Source organism: Moschus berezovskii, chromosome 5, assembly GCF_049115385.1.
Source record: "Moschus berezovskii isolate FMDL1 chromosome 5, NW_MosBer_1.0, whole genome shotgun sequence".
NCBI classification, from domain to species: domain Eukaryota; kingdom Metazoa; phylum Chordata; class Mammalia; order Artiodactyla; family Moschidae; genus Moschus; species Moschus berezovskii.
Genome location: NC_142464.1, coordinates 107,950,297 through 107,967,633, shown reverse-complemented (window position 1 = coordinate 107,967,633; position 17,337 = coordinate 107,950,297). Strand labels below are relative to the sequence as shown.

Here is a 17,337-nt window from a genome sequence, read left to right as displayed (position 1 = left end):
CTTCAATCTTTCCCAGTATCAGGGTCTTTTCCAATGAGTCTGTTCTTCACATCAGGTGGCCAAAGTATTGGTATTTTGGCCAATACCAATACCACTTTGCATCAGTGGCCAAAGCATTGGCTGAATTTATGGTAAAGACAATCAAAAGTGAAAATGCTTTAATAGAGGACTAAAACAGCATGCTTATGAAAGTATAGATGAGGGAAATGAATTCTAACAAAAAGGCAGCTTTTAGGGGAAGAGGATTTGAGGAAGATAGCTTCATGTAGGAAGAGAAAGTAAAGATGTGGAAACAGAAAAACGCAGAGTATATTTGGGAAGAATGCATTTGTTTACAAGGGGGTATCATAGTAAAATACCACAAATTGGGTGACTTAAGAAACAGAAATTTATTTCTCACAGTTCTGGAAGCAGTCAAAATGCTGGCAGGTTTAGTTTCCTCAAAGGCCTCTCTCCTTGGCTTACTGATGGCCACTTTCTCACTGTATCCTCACGTGGTCTTTCTTCTTTGTGTGTGCATCCCTGGTGTCCCTTCATATATTCAGATTTCTTCTTCTTATAAAGACATCAGTCAATAGAGAATAAATTTATGGTTGCCTGGGGGCAAGAATAAGGGGAAAAGGATAGTTAGAGACTTTGGAATCAACATATACACACTGCTATATTTAATATGGATAATCAACAAGGTCCTACTGTATTATAGTGCAAGGAACTCTGCTCAATGTTAAGTGGCAGCCTGAATATGAAGATCCATTGGAGAAGGGATAGGCTACCCACTCTGGTATTCTGGGGCTTCCCTTGTGGCTCAGCTGGTAAAGAATCCACCTGCAATGCAGGAGACGTGGGTTCGATCCCTAGGTTGGGAAGATCCCCTGGAGAAGGGAAAGGTTACCCACTCCAGTATTCTGACCTGGAGAATTCCATGGACTATAAAGTCCATGGGGTCGCAAAGCGACTTTCACTTTTCACTTTCGAATGGGAGGGGAGTTTGTGGAAGAGTGGATACACGTATATGTATGGCTGCCTCTCTTTGTCTACCTGAAACTATTCTGTCTACCTGAAGCTATCACAACACTGTTAATCAGCTATATGCTGATATAAAATAAAATGTTTTAAATAAATAAATACACCAGTCAGATTGGATTAAGACTTCATTATAAATTAATTACCTCTTTAAAGGCCGAATCTCCAAAATACAGTCACATTCTTAGTTACTGTGGAATAGATCTTCAACATAAGAATTTCAGGAAGGGAGACATAATTCAGCCTATAAGAAATAACAAATAATGTGATGGGAGAAAATAATACATGGGGAGGCATACAGGAGGAGGTAGATAGAATAAGGGCAAAAAACACCCGAAACTTCTTGAACTCTTATTATAATATAAACCAGTCACTATTCTAAGAGCTTGGCTTGTGCAAGTTTATTTAACCCTCAACATAGCCCTGGAGAGTAGATATTATTATCATTCCCATTTTCAAGGGATGAAACTGAGGCATACAGAGAGTAGAACCAGGTGCTCCTATCCCAAGAGCTTCCTATTCTTAACCTCTACACTAGACTTTCTAAGGAAAGCAAAGAGTAGGCAAGTTTTGGAGTACTTGCAATGCCAGTCTGAGGAGACTGAATTTAATTCTTTAAGAAATAGCAAACCCATGGTAACTAAGCAAGGGAAAAGAAGAATTTTTTTTTCTTTGAGAATTTCAACTGCAGTGTATAGAATGGACTGAAATGGAAATAAGGCAGCATGTCATTATATTACATTACATATAAGAGAAACATATTATAGAAACTTTGGCTATTGGTATCAGATGTGGGTCATCTCATAAAAAACACACAGGAATTTTTGTAATGCTTGAACCAAGTCCAAAGATTTTAAGACAGGTTTATTGCCACACAGAGTCGGACACGACTGAAGTGACTTAGCATTAGCACTGCCATCATTACAAATTTGTGATGGACTTCTAAATAATCCACACAACTGTTTCTGTCCTTTTCATTCCCTCTATATTAATAGCAAACTGTCAGCAGTAAGAATTCATATGATACCAATAATAGTATTAATTGTTTAGACATGGTAATTTTTGGTGTATTTGCTTGGTTGTTTTTTGTTGCTTTAATTATGTCACTTTTTTCTTACATCAACACTTTGAGGTTATGTTGCACATGAAGGAACTAGAGATGAAAGAGATTTAATAACTTAATGAAAAGCATGTGGACCATATTATAGAGATATCCATACAGGCCTAGCAACCTTCAGAGTCTAAGTCCTTAAGCACATGGTGAAAATTTTTCAGTTTTATTAAGACATGATTGACGTACAACAAACTACACATATTTAAAATGTATACTTTGTTGAGTAAGTATACACCCATAGAACCATAACAAAAATCAAATAATAAACACATCCATCACTCTCAAGAGTTTCCTCATGCCCTTTGTAATCTCTTTTTCCCAGCCCTTCCCCTTTCCAACTCTCCCTTCCACAGGCAGTTCACTGATCTGGTCCCTGTCACTATAGAGAAACTTGGATTTTCTAGAACTTTGTATTAATGTTACCATACAATGTACACTATTTTTTACTGACCTCTTTCACTCAGTGTAAGACCTTTGAGTTCCATTAATTGTTGCATATGTATTCCTTTTTGTTGCTAAGTTTTTCCCCAATTTCTTTTTTCCATTCACAGGTTGATGGACATTTGGGTTGTTCCAGTCTGGAACCACTCACTACAAATTCAGCTGACATCAACTTATGTACAAGTCTTTCCATGGACATTGCTTCCATTTCTCTTGGATAAATACCTAAGAATGGAATGGATAGGTTATATGGTAATTGTATATTTAACTTTTTAAGATAATGCCAAACTCCCTTCTAAAATGATTGTACCATTTTACATTTCTACCAGCAGAGTACAAGAGTTGCTCCACATTCTCACCAACATTTGATGTGGTCAGGTTTTAATTTTAGACATTTTAGTATGTGTGTAGTAGTATCTCATTGGAGTTTTAATGTATATTTTCCTAACCACTAATAATGTTAAGCATCTTCTAATATGTTTATTTGCCATCCATATATATTCCTTGGTGAAAAACTCAAGGAATATTTGTTCAAAACTCAGATCTATTCAGATCTTTTCCCCATTCATTTTATTGAGTACTATTACTATTTTTAGAGTTCCTTGTGTATTCTAGATATTGTGCTCATTTCATATGCTAGCAAGGTTATGCTCAAAATCCTTCAAGCCAGGCTCCAGCAGTGTGTGAATGAAGAACTTCCAGATATAAAACCCCAGAGATCAATTGCCAACATTTGTTGATCATGGAGAAAGCAAGGGAATTCCAGAAAAACATCTGCTTCATTGACTGCACTAAAGCCTTTGACTGTGTGGATCACAACAAACTGTGGAAAATTCTTAAAGAGATGGGAGTACCAGACCACCTTACTTGTCTCCTGAGAAACCTCTATGCAAGTCAAGAAGCAACAGTTAGAACTGGAGATGGAACAACAGACCGGTTCAAAATGGGAAAGGAGTATGACAAGGCTACATATTGTCACCCTGCTTATTTAACTTCTGTGCAGAGTATATCACGTGAAATGTCAGGCTAGATGAATCACAAGCTGGAATCTAGATTGCCAGGAGAGATAGCAATGAGCTCAGACATGCAGATGATACCACTCTAATGGCAGAAAGTGAGGAGGAACTAAAAAGCCTCTTGATGGGCATGAAAGAGGAGAGTGAAAAAGGTGACTTGAAACTCAGCATTCAAAAAACTTAAGATCATGGCAGCGAGTCCCATCACTTCATGGCAAATGGAAGGGGGAAAAGTGAAAGCAGTGATAGATTTTATTTTCTTGGGCTCCAAAATCACTGTAGATGGTGACTGAAGTCATAAAATTAAAAGATGCTTGGTTCTTGGAAAGAAAGCTATGACAAACCTAGACAGAGTATTAAAAAGCAAAGATATCACTTTGCTGCAAAGATCTGTATAGTCAAAGCTTTGATTTTTTCCAGTAGCTCATGTACAGATATGAGAGTTGGGTCATAAAGAAGGCTGAGCACATAAGTATTGATGCTTTCAAATTGGTGGTGCTAGAGAAGACTCTTGAGGGTTCCTTGGACTGCAAGATTATACCAGTCAATCCTAAAGGAAACCAACCCTTAATATTCATTGGAAGGACTGATGCTGAAGCTGAAGCTCCAATACTTCGGCTACTTGATGTGAAGAACCAACTCATTCCAGACCTTGATGCTAGGAAATATTGAAAACAAAAGGAGAAGGAAGTGGCAGAGATGAGATGATTAGATAGCATCACTGACTCAATGGATATGAATCTGAGCAAACTCTGGAAGAGAGTGGAGGACAGAGGAGCCTGAAGTGCTGCAGTCCATGGGGTCACAAAGAACTGGACATGACTTAGTGACTGAACAATAAAAACATTTATCAAATATTCAACTTGCAAATATTTTCTCCCAATCTGTGATGTCGTTTCATTCTATTATCAGTGTCTTATGATGAGAAGTTTGTAATTTTGATGAAGTCTAATTTAATTTTTTTTTCTTTCATGAATCATGTCTTTGTGTCGTTTTTAAGGAAATTTACCTTAAAAATTATTGTCAGTCACAATAATTTTCACCTATTTTTTCCTGTAAGTTTAATAGTTTTATGTTTTATATTTAGGTCTAGAATCCACTTTAAATTAATTTGGGTCTGTGGTGCAAGGTATATATATCCAAGTACATTATTTTACATATGGGTAATGGTGGGCTGGAAGAAGCACAAGCTGGAATCAAGATTGCCGGGAGAAATATCAATAACCTCAGATATGCAGATGACACCACCCTTATGGCAGAAAGTGAAGAGGAACTCAAAGGCCTCTTGATGAAAGTGAAGCTCAACATTCAGAAAACAAAGATCATGGCATCTGGTCCCACCACTTCATGGGAAATAGATGGAAAAACAGTGGAAACAGTGTCAGACTTTATTTTGGGGGGCTCCAAAATCACTGCAGATGCTGATTGTAGCCAGGAAATTAAAAGACGCTTACTCCTTGGAAGGAAAGTTATGACCAACCTAGATAGCATATTAAAAAGCAGAGACAGTACTTTTGCCAACAAAGGTCCGTCTAGTCAAGGCTATGGTTTTTCCCGTGGTCATGTATGGATGTGAGAGTTGGACTGTGAAGAAAGCTGATCGCCGAAGAATTGATGCTTTTGAACTGTGGTGCTGGAGAAGACTCTTGAGAGTCCCTTATACTGCAAGGAGATCCAACCAGTCCATTCTAAAGGAGATCAATCCTGGGTTTTCATTGGAAGGACTGATGCTAAAGCTGAAACTGCAATACTCTGGCCACCTCAAGCGACGAGTTGACTCACTGGAAAAGAGTCTGATGCTGGGAGGGATTGGGGGAGCGAGGAGACGGGGACGACGGAGAATGAGATGGTTGAATGGCATCACCGACTCTGTGGACATGAGTTTGAGTGAACTCCAGGAGTTGTTGATGGACAGGGAGGCCTGGCGTGCTGTGATTCATGGGGTCGCGGAGAGTCAGACACGACTGAGCGGCTGAACTGAACTGACTGAACCAACTGTTTCAGCAACATTTGTTGAAAAAGACTATCTCTTTTCCACTAAATTGTCTTTTCGGTTTAGAAAAATCAATTCACCATGTATGGGTGGGTTGATTTCTGAACTCTCTGTTTTGTTCAATTGATTTATATGTCTGTCTTCACACCAATACCACATTTCCTTGATTAATGTAGCTTTATAAGAAGACTTCAAGTGAGGTAGGGAAAGCCCTCTGATTTTATCCTTTTTCAATACTATTTTGGCTAGTCTGTCTGGGTCCTTTACATTTCCATATGGATTTTAGAATTTACTTGTCAAGTTTCTACAGTTTACCTACTGGGATTCTAAATGGAGTTGTGTTGAATTTATGCATCAATTTGGGAACAGTAACATTCTTCTGATTCATAAATAGATTCTGTTTATTTATAGATTTTCAAAACTTCTCAGCAATGATATATAGTTTTAGTGTAGAGATTTTGCACATCTTTTGTCAGATTTATCACTATATATGTCTTATACTTTATGCTGTTTTAAGTGACACTGTTCTTTATCTTCAATTTCCAAGTGTTCTTTGCTAGCATGATCTTGTATCCCAAAGCCTTGTTAAACACATTAGTTCTCAGAGTTTTCAGTAGTTTCATAAAATTTTCTACATAAATGGCTGTGTTATTTGTGAATAAAGACATTTTTACCACTTCTTTTCCAGTCTGGTTGCTTTGTATTTCTTTTTCTTGCCTGAAAGCAAAGGCTAGAACCCCTAGTATAATATAAAAAGAAGTGGAAAAGTGGACATCTTTGTCTTGTATTTGATCATATAGTCAAAGCATTTAGTCTTTAACCATCATGTGTGATTCCAATTGTAGGTTTTTCATGAATGCCCTTTATCAGATTGAGGAAGCCTCCTTCTTATTGGTATTTGCTGTGATTTTTTTATCAGGAATGGAATTTGGATTTCACCTGATGTTTTTTCTGTATCTATTGAGTTATCACATGATTTTCCTTTTTTGAGTCTATTAACATTGTGAATTCCATTAATTAATTTTCATTTGTCATTTCTACCTTGCATTCCTGGGATAAACTCCATTTGATCGTGATGTGTTATCATTTTTATGTATCATCACATTCAACTTGCTAGAATTTTATTAAGAATTTTGGTATCTGTTTTAATGAGTAAATTGACGTATAGTTCTGTATTACTTATAATGTCTTTGGTCTTCAGTTCAGTCGCTCAGTCGTGTCTGACTGTCCGCGACCCCATGAATCACAGCACACCAGGCCTCCCTATCCATCACCAACTCCCGGAGTTCACTCAAACTCATGTCCACAGAGTCGGTGATGCCAGTAATTCTGTACTCATATAATGAAAATATTTCCTCCTCTTCAATTTTGTATAATTGGCATATATATTTTCCCCTAATATTCAGAAGAATTCACCAGTAAAGCCATCTACAACTGGGGTTTTCTCTGGCAGTTTTTTTGTTTTTCTTTTTTACTACAAATACAATTTCTTTAACAAATTCAGAGTTATTCAGTTATTCTGTTTCAACTTGAGTGAACTCTGGCAACCAAGACTTTCAAGGAAGTTGTCCATTTCATCTAAGTTGTTGACCTGTTGGGAAAAGTTATTTATAATACTATGTTGTTTTCTTTTTAATATCTGCAGTATTTGTAGTAATACCATCTCTCTCATTCCTGATCTTGGCCTTTGTGCTTCTTCTATTGTTTCTCTAATCATCCTAGCCAGGGGTTTATCAATGTTATTTATCTTTTCAAAAAAAATCCCTTGTTCCATTGATTGTCTCTATCATTTTTCTGTTTCATTGATTTCTACTTAGTCTTTGTGATGGTTAATTTTATTTGTCAATTTCACTGGGCTAACATATGCCCAGATAACTGGTGCTATTATTATATAACTGTTTATAGTATAACTTCTGATTATATGGAATTTCTGGACAAGATTAGCATTGGAATTGGTTGATAAGGTAGAGAAGACCACTTTCACCAATGCGAATGGGCATCACCAAACTATTGAGGGCCTGAAGCAAGCACAAAAGCAGAAGAAGGATAAGTCTGCTCTCTAGTTGAGCTGAAACTTCCATTTTCTCCTGCCCCTGGTTTCCAGCATCCCAGGAACTCAGGCTTTCAGACTCAAACTGGGACTAACACCATCAATTCCACTGATGCTCAGGTCTTGGATGCTGATACAGAAATACACCATCAGCTTTGGCTCTGTTTCTCTGAAATACTGTGTCTAGTACAGTCTTTGTACTTTCTCCCATTTACTTTGAAAACTTAAATTAAGGATCCACTTCTGGTTTATACTTCTTCAAATATAAATTGAGATTATTGATTTGGAACTTTTTTACTTTCCTAAGATAGACTTCTATTTTTATCTGTTCTTAAGTACTGCTTCCAAGGAGTAAGCGTCTTTTAATTTCAGTCACCATCTGCAGTGACTTTGGAGCCCAAAAAAATAAAGTCTGACACTGTTTCCACTGTTTCCCCATCTATTTCCCATGAAGTGATGGGACCAGATGCCATGATCTTCGTTTTCTGAATGTTGAGCTTCAAGCCAAACTTTTCACTCTCCTCTTTCACTTTCATCAAGAGGCTTTTTAAAAGAGTCTGATGCTAGGAGGGATTGGGGGTTGGAAGAGAAGGGGACGACAGAGAATGAGATGGCTGGATGGCATCACCGACTCGATGGACATGAGTTTGAGTGAACTCCGGGAATTGGTGATGGACAGGGAGGCCTGGCGTGCTGTGATTCATGGGGTCGCAAAGAGTTGGACATGACTGAGCGACTGAACTGAACTGAACTGAAATACTGCTTTAGCAGCATCTCAAAAACTTTGATACGTTGTGATTTTATTTTCATTCAGTTCAAAACACTTTCTGATTTCCTTTTTATTTATCCTTTGACCCATGGATCATTTAGAAATGTTTTTTAGTTTCCAAATATTTAGAAATTTTCCAGATGTCTTTCTGTTACTGATTTCTAATTCATTTCTACTATGATTAGAGAGGGTACTTCATAAGACTTGAAGCCTCTTAAATTTATTGAGATTTGTTTTATGGTCCAGAGTACAGAATTGTAATAAATGCTTCATGTGCATTTACAAATAATTTTTTTATTCATGCAGGATTAGGCAGGTGGGAGAGCAGCCAGAAAGAGTAACCTGGGCTGAGTTGGCACAGAAGGACGCCGGGAACTGAGTCTGTAGCTCTTGGTTAGATCTTAGCATCATGTCTCCCGTATCAGAGGGTCTTACAGTGTTACCAGGTGCAGCCTAGCCCTAGCCCTCGCCTCTCTGGGGGAAGCAAGCAGAGAGATGAGAAGGAATGTCACAAGACTGGATGCAAAATGCAGACTTGAATACCTGCTCAAAATACAAAACTAAAACAATCTCCACCAGGAAAACAGATGAAATATCTCTTTACTTCTTCATCCTAGGAGACCTTTCTAGAAACTGATCTGAGTGTGAAAAGGTGTTGACTGCTGCTGCTGCTGCTAAGTCGCTTCAGTCGTGTCCGACTCTGTGCAACCCCACAGACGGCAGCCCACCAGGCTCTGCCATCCCTGGGATTCTCCAGGCAAGAACACTGGTGTTGACTAGCAGCTCCCAAACAGATAGTTAAAGTAAAATCACTAGGTTTCTAAAAATCAGCACAGGCAGGCAATTAAAAGCTAAATGACTGACCCTGGTCCAGTCCAGGTCTAAGTAGGAATCCTAATGTCTCAGAGTAAATTGCCGAATATTGCCTTAGAATATCATCCAATTACAGAAAATGATTAGCCAAAATTCAAATGATGTCTGGTTAGCTTGTTTGAACTTTAGCTAAATCATTTTCTATGATTGGATGAACTTCTTAGGCAATATTCACTAATTTACTCTGAGGGGAAAAACATTTCTTCTTGGTGATGACTGTGATATTACCAAAGAACATACAACTGGGATCAACTTGATGGTACATTTTAACCTATAAAAGTTTCATGTTTGCACACTAGAATATTCTATGGCTTCCCTGTAAAATTAAATTTTTATTTTAATCTAATTTAATTAAAAATAAAATGAAAGTGTGCCAGTCCCCTGCTGGTTTTGAAGGCAACCTAGATGTATCGGTGAGGGTCTCGGCACAAAACAGATGACCTGTTTGGAAGACTTGACCTAAAAGAGCTTTTGAAATTGTCAAGAAAGTTAAAGAAACCCACAAAACACCATGACACCTCCAAATATCAGCAACAATGGACTTTATTATGTCCCCCAAGTCTGAAAGATAGGAGGAGGGAAGAGTGTTTCTAGAGCCTGGAGAAACCTGGGACACTGAAATAAACATAAGCCAATAAATGTTACATTCGTGCTAGTCTCAACCTGACAGCCTGTCCTTAATGTAATCAGAGGATTACACTGTGATTAATATCATTAACAATAATAGCTAAGACTAACCATGGTATTACTACATGGCTGTTGCTGCTGCTGCTGAGTCGCTTCAGTCGTGTCCGACTCTGTGTGACCCCATAGACAGAAGCCCACCAGGTTCCCCCGTCCCTGGGATTCTCCAGGCAAGAACACTGGAGTGGGTTGCCATTGCCTTCTCCGGTACTACATGGCATGCACTGTGATAAGCATCTGGCTTGCACAGTCTCATTCCATTCTCAGAAGAACCCTATGAGATGCATACTATTTTCATCCTCACTTTGCAGAGAGATTAAATAATGAGCTCAGTCACAATTTGTAAAAGGCTGAATCCAGATGTGAACCCTGCAGGCAGTCTGACTGCAGAGGCCACCCTATCAACCACACAAAAAAGGTTTGTATCATTAGAATCATACGCCAGTATAATCCTTACAGCGAATCAGAAATCAAGGGATTTGCTCCAGACTCCAGTCTCTGATTTGGTTGGTTTCCTTTAGGCAGAGAGATTTCTTTAATTATGTAAAACCTATCTGAGGAATTATTTCCTGATTCATCCCATGAGAAAAAAAAAATCAACAGCAGCAATAGCAACAACAAAAATAAAAAACACAGAATCGTTGCATCTTGAAATTGTTGAATATTTTATCTTTTCAAAGCTTATGGTGTTTCTGTGCTTGTCTTCAGGGATTTTATACACAACTGGACCAGAGGCTGCCAGTCTGCATTTGGTCCCTAGCGAGGTCTTTCCTTCTACTATATCCTGCCTGTATCCAGAACCCTATGTTAACTCTGAGAGGGACATTCAGAATACTGTTTCATGAAGGACTTGTTATAGGATGAGCGGCCACTTCTCTTAGAAAATGTGAGATTTTATTCACTTCTAACTTCCCACCACTCCGAACTCTCATCCTCAAAGTCATTCCTGTTTTTAAGCAGGAAATTTGCATATTCTTCTAACTGGTATTGTTCTTTAGAAACAGATTAGAATCTAGTTTGTGAAAATTCATCATCAAATACATTTCATCAAACTATATAGCCCAATGCCATTTTTAACTTTTTTTAAATTAATTTTTGTTGGAGCATAGTTGGTTTACAATGCTGTGTTTCTACTGTACAGCAAAGTGAATCAGTTATATGTATATATATATCCACTCTGTTTTAGGTTCTTTTCCCATATAGGTCATTACAGAGTACTGAGTAGAGTTCCCTGTGCTATACAGTAGGTTCTTATTAGTTGTGTACTTTATATACAGTAGTGTGTATATCTCAATCCCAGTCTCCAATTTATCCCTCCCCTACATTTCCCCATTTTTAACTTTTTATGGATATATTATTTCATATGGGAAAATGCATGAATCAAAAGTATGTAGCTTAAGTAATTATCAAAAGTTCATACACTCCCATAGCCACTACCCAGGTGAGATATATATATGTGTGCATATATACATATACATGTATATGTGTATATATACACACACACACAATGAAATATTGTTCGGTCATGAAGAATGAAATTTGCAACAACATGGTTGGGCTTCAAAGGCATTATGCTACGTGCAATAAGTTAACAAAGACAAATACTGTATGATCTTTTTTATATGTGAAATCTGAAAAGCAAAACAAAATAGAGAACAGATTGGTGGCTGCAAAAGGCAGGGGGTAAGAGGTATGAGAAATGGAAAAACTTTTTTTCAGTTTAAATAAATAAAAATTGTAAGTAAAAACAAACTTTTAAGTCTGGCATTACCACTAAAATTGAACATATCTCATTTTTAACTATAAACCATTTATGCTTTTAAATGCATTTAAAAAATACATCCTTAGAGGAAAAGGCTAAGCAGTGATTTATGTAAAACTATTAATACTTCTGGAGTCTTTTAACTTTTCACACACTTAATATGTGCCCTTGGAATTATACAGTAGCTAAAAAACAAAAAAAGCAACTATTACTTACATTAGTTTTTAAAAGCTATCCAATTCAGCCTCATTATACTCCGCCAAGATTATACTTCATGTAGATTACTGCAACCAGCCATGGTATTTTTGACACCACAGTGATACTTTCAAAATGAAAGTGGAGAAGAGTTCTGCAAACTCATTCAGATGGTGATTAAATAGTGCATTATTCACTAAGCACTATGAGTCAGAGATGGATCAGGTAATGGAAGTAGGTTGGAAAAAAGACAACTAAAGGCAAAATATTTAACTAGTTCTAAACCTGTCACATTTCAACACTCTAGTCCTTCTCCCTAGGTGATCCCCTGTACTTTAGTCTTCTGTGAGCCTTCTCCCGTGATCTCTAGGCTTATGATTTCTTAAGTCCTTTTATCTAGATATCGTCTTTCAGCATCATCCTTTTGTCTCTGCCTCCTCCTGGGTGTTCTGCTCCTCAAACTATACAACTCAACACTTTTTAAAAATTTATTTATTTTTTATTGAACGATAATCACGTTACAGAATTTTATTGTTTTCTGTCAAACCTCAACATGAATCAGCCATAGGTGTACATATATCCCCTCCCTTTTGAACTTCCCTCCCACCTCCCTCCCCATCCCACCCCTCTAAGTTGATACAGAGCCCCTGTTTGAGTTTCCTGGGCCATACAGCAAATTCCCATTGGCCATCTATTTTACATATGGTAATGTGAGTTTCCATGTTACTCTTGCCATACATCTCACCTTCCCCTCCCCTCTCCCCAGGTCCATAAGTCTATTCTCTGTCTGTTTCTCCATTGCTGCCCTGTAAATAAATTCTTCAGTACCATTTTTCTAGATTCCATATATATGTGTTGCTGCTGCTGCTGCTGCAGCTAAGTCGCTTCACTCGTGTCCAACTCTACGTTATCCCATAGACGGCAGCCCACCAGGCTACCCCATCCCTGGGATTCTCCAGGCAAGAACACTGGAGTGGGTTGCCATTTCCTTCTCCAATGCAGGAAAGTGAAAAGTGAAAGTGAAGTTGCTCAGTGGTGTCCGACTCTTAGCGACCCCATGGACTACAGCCCACCAGGCTCCTCCGTCTATGGGATTTTCCAGACAAGGGTACTGGAGTGGGGTGCCATATATGCATTAGAATATGATATTTATCTTTCTCTTTCTGACTTACTTCACTCTGTATAATAGGCTCTAGTTTCATCCACCTCATTAGAACTGACTCAAAGGCCTTCCTGAATGGATAACAAAGTTGCTGTACATATACACAATGTAATATTACTCAGCAACTCAACACTTCTACTGAGTGACTTCACTTTCACTTTCCACTCTCACACATTGGAGAAGGAAATGGCAACCCACTCCAGTGTTCTTGCCTGGAGAATCCCAGGGATGGGGGAGCCTGGTGGGCTTCCGTCTATGGGGTCACACAGAGTCGGACACGACTGAAGTGACTTAGCAGCAGCAGCAGCAGCAACACTTTTTTAAAAAATGTAACTCATCTTCTCCCTCTCTACCCCCAAGGGTGGTTACAGAGTTCACATAGTATTTGAAGCTAGAAATCAGTTAATCATCTTTGAATGTTCCTTGTCTAATATTCAGCATCTATTGAATTATTAAATCCTGCTGATTTTAAATCCATCTTCCCTCCATCCTCTTTTATAAGCACCTGCCTGGACTGAAAAAGCAGTCTCCCAGTTGCCCCTCTGTACCTCCAGTCCCACACAATTTCAGCAGCAGCACAAGTCCTACCAACACATAATCTGATCTGTTTGATTTCCCTCTTCAACCCACTCAATGGTTCTTTGTCACCTTTAGCACAGAGCATAACCTTTATAGGTGCTTCCCTGGTAGCTCAGTCAGTAAAGAATCCACCTGCAATGCAGCAGACTGCCTGCAATACAGGAGACTCAGTTTCAGTCTCTAGGTCAGGAAGATCCCCTGGAGAAGGAAACAGCAACCCACTCCAGTATTCTTGCCTGGAAAATCCCATGGACAGAGGAGCCTGGTATGCTACAGTACATGGGGTTGCAAAAGTTGGACATGACTTAGCAACTAAACCACCACCACAAAACCTGTGTCATCTCAGTTTATGTCATAAAAACAGAGAATATTCAGAAACTGGTAACAGTGGTTCCTTCTAAAATGACAACCTGTTGACTGGTAGAAAGGGACAAGAAAGAGAGAATGAATTGCACTGTATACTCTTTTTTAAATTTGGTACCAGAGTCAGATTCTGGTACCAGATTTGAAAAATACCTTTTAATGTATGCCATAAGATTCTGTATATTTGCAATATGTGTGTTAGTCGCTCAGTCGTGTCTGACTCTTTGCGACCCCATGGACTGCAGCCCACCAGGCCCCTCTGTCCATGAGATTCTCCAGGTAAGAACTCTGGAATGGGTTGCTGTTTCCTTCTCCAGCATATTTACAATAAGTGGACTATAAATTTGGTTCTGAGCATCCTTATAGCCAAAGAAACAAGGGAAACACTATCAGCTTTAAGTGACATGTCCATTAAGATAAAATCAAACCAACTCACAAGAACAAGCCCAGCTCTTCATGTTTAAAATTAAAAAGATATTTCCCAGTGGGTCTTCATGAAAAGAACACTACATAGGGGAATTCTTCAAGAATATTCCCAAATACTGTAATTTCAACAGAGACCATCAGGCTGCAGATCCTTAGAACGTCCCGCAAGGCAAGCCAAAAGCATAATCCAAAAGCACAACCTGGAAAAACCATTCTCCCATGGGTTAATTTTCTCATTTTGGTGGTTTCAGATGCTCCATTCACACTGGACTTTGTGATGTGGTCAGTACATGATGACATTATTTTTCATTAATATTATATATGAAAGAAATTCACACAAGTCAGCTACCAGTGATGAAACAGTCTGATTATGAGGCAATTAGCCTACCTTCAATATTGGGTATATTATAAAAGCAACTGTGTGTGTGTTAGTTTCTGTGACCCCCATGGACTGTGACCCCCCCCCCAAGCATCTCTGTCTGTGAGATTTCCCAGGCAAGAATACTGGAGAAGATAACCATCCCCTTCTCCAGGAGATCTTCCTGACCCAAGGATCGAACCCACAAGTCTCCTGCATTGCAGGCAGATTCTTTACTATCTGAGTCAACTATTCAACTCCGATAAATATTAATTTAAAAAAATCAAGACACAGATGTATAGAACAGTCTTTGGGACTCTATGGGAGAGGGTGAGGGTGGGATGATTTGGGAGAATGGCATTGAAACACGTATGTTGTCATATGTGAGACGAATCAATAGTTCAGGGTCAATGCATGTTATAGGATGCTCGGGGCTGGCATGCGGGGATGACCCAGAGGGAGGATAAAGGGAGGAGGGAGGTGGGAGGGGGGTTCAGGAGGGGGAACTTATGTAAACCTGGGGCAAATTCATATCAATGTATGGCAAAACCAACCAATATAATATTGTAAAATAATTTGCCTCCAATAAAAAATAAATTAATTACCTAAAAAATAAATAAATAAAAATAAAAAAAAAAAGCAGAGATATTATTTTGCCAACAAAGGTCTGTCTAGTCAAGGCTATGGTTTTTCCAGTGGTCATGTATGGATGTGAGAGTTGGACTGTGAAGAAAGCTGAGCACTGAAGAATTTATGCTTTTGAGGTGTGGTATTGGAGAAGACTCTTGAGAGTCCCTTGGAATGTAAGGAGATCCAACCAGTCCATCCTAAAGGAGATCAGTCCTGGGTGTTCATTGGAGGGACTGATGGTGAAGCTGAAACTCCAATGCTTTGGCCACCTCATGCGAGGAGTTGACTCACTGGAAAAGACTCTGATGCTGGGAAGGATTGGGGGCAGGAGGAGAAGGGGACGACGGAGAATGAGATGGCTGGATGGCATCACCGACTCGATGGACATGAGTTTGAGTGAACTCCGGGAGCTGGTGATGGACAGGGAGGCCTGGTGTGCTGTGATTCATGGGGTCGCAAAGGGTCAGACATTACTGAGCCACTGAACTGAACTGAACAGATAAATTGTGCTGATATTTTGATTGAGATCACGTTGACTCTACATGTTAACTTAAAAGGGATGGACACCTGAAAAAAATGTATCATTTGACTCCTAAACATTGTATATCTCTCAATTTGTTTCCACCTTCTTTAATTTCTCTGTGATGTCTTACAGTTTCCTATACATAGACCTTGCACAATCTTTGTCAGTTTGATCCCAAAGCATTTTATATTTGTTATACAATGTTGAATGGTTTTTGAAAAATGTTAATTTCCCATTGTTTATTTGTTGAATTTTGTAAACTGACCTTATATTCCATAAAAAAAAAAAAATCAGGGATACTGTATACAGATCCTATTCTTGCTAGAAGTTTGGAGGAGATAATTTCTAGGATCCCTTTAAACATTAAGATTTCATAAGGTGATATGTCTATGCATCTTGAAATGACCTCTTTAAAGTTTAAGTACATCTCTGTGTATAAGGAGTTGTTACTTAAATTTAAGAACTTGTTCATAGGGCCTCCTGATATTTAGGAAATTCCCTGAATACAATTACAGGTGTTATTAGCATTCGTTTGAAGGAAGCCTAATGGAGAAGGGAATAGCAACCCACCCCAGCATTTTTGCCTGGAGAATCCCATGGACAGAGGAGCCTATCAGGCTAGGGTCCAAAGGGTCGCAAAGAGTCAGACACCACTGAAGTGACTTAGCATGCACACGTGCAAAGGAAGCCTAAAGTCAAATTGTAACTAGTGAGGCATTCAAGAAGAGGACTCAGGAGCCATGAGTCCCAGTTCCACATCTAGCAACCGCCCTCCATGCTTCAGTGCAGTTCAGTCCAGTCGCTCAGTCGTGTCCGACTCCCCGCGACCCCATGAATCACAGCACGCCAGGCCTCCCTGTCCATCACCAACTCCCGGAGTTCACTCAAACCCACGTCCATCGAGTCAGTGATGCCATCCAGCCATCTCATTCTCGGTCGTCCCCTTCTCCTCCCGCCCCCAATCCCTCCCAGCATCAGAGTCTTTTCCACTGAGTCAACTCGTCCCATGAGGTGGCCAAAGTATTGGAGTTTCAGCTTTAGCATCAGTCCTTCCAATGAACACCCAGGATTGATCTCCTTTAGAATGGACTGGTTGGATCTCCTTGCAGTCCAAGGGACTCTCAAGAGTCTTCTCCAGCACCACAGTTCAAAAGCATCAATTCTTCGGCAATCAGCTTTCTGCACAGTCCAACTCTCACATCCATACATGTCCATGTTTAATAAGGTTAAATAATCCTGCAAAAACAAGCGGCCTGACTCCACCTCTTGCCCTAGCTTTTCCTACACAGATAGATTATCTCAGCCTGGGTCTGCACAATAAGAATCGGAAAGGCAATTCCTTTTTTAAGTATGCACATGCACACTTCAAAACTGAC

At 39.1% G+C, this 17,337-nt stretch overlaps 1 long non-coding RNA gene across 2 annotated transcripts in view; it reads right to left on the bottom strand.

Annotated features, from left to right (window-relative positions):
• Nucleotides 1-421: 421 nt before the first annotated feature.
• LOC148777899 (uncharacterized) overlaps nt 422-17,337 on the bottom strand; it is a 130,770-nt gene continuing 113,854 nt past the window's right edge. For both annotated transcript variants that reach the window (XR_016037383.1, XR_016037384.1), the window contains 2 exons: nt 1,170-1,267; nt 422-597 (listed from right to left, as the gene is read on the bottom strand). This is a non-coding gene — a long non-coding RNA (uncharacterized LOC148777899). The remainder of the gene's footprint in view (nt 598-1,169; nt 1,268-17,337) is intronic.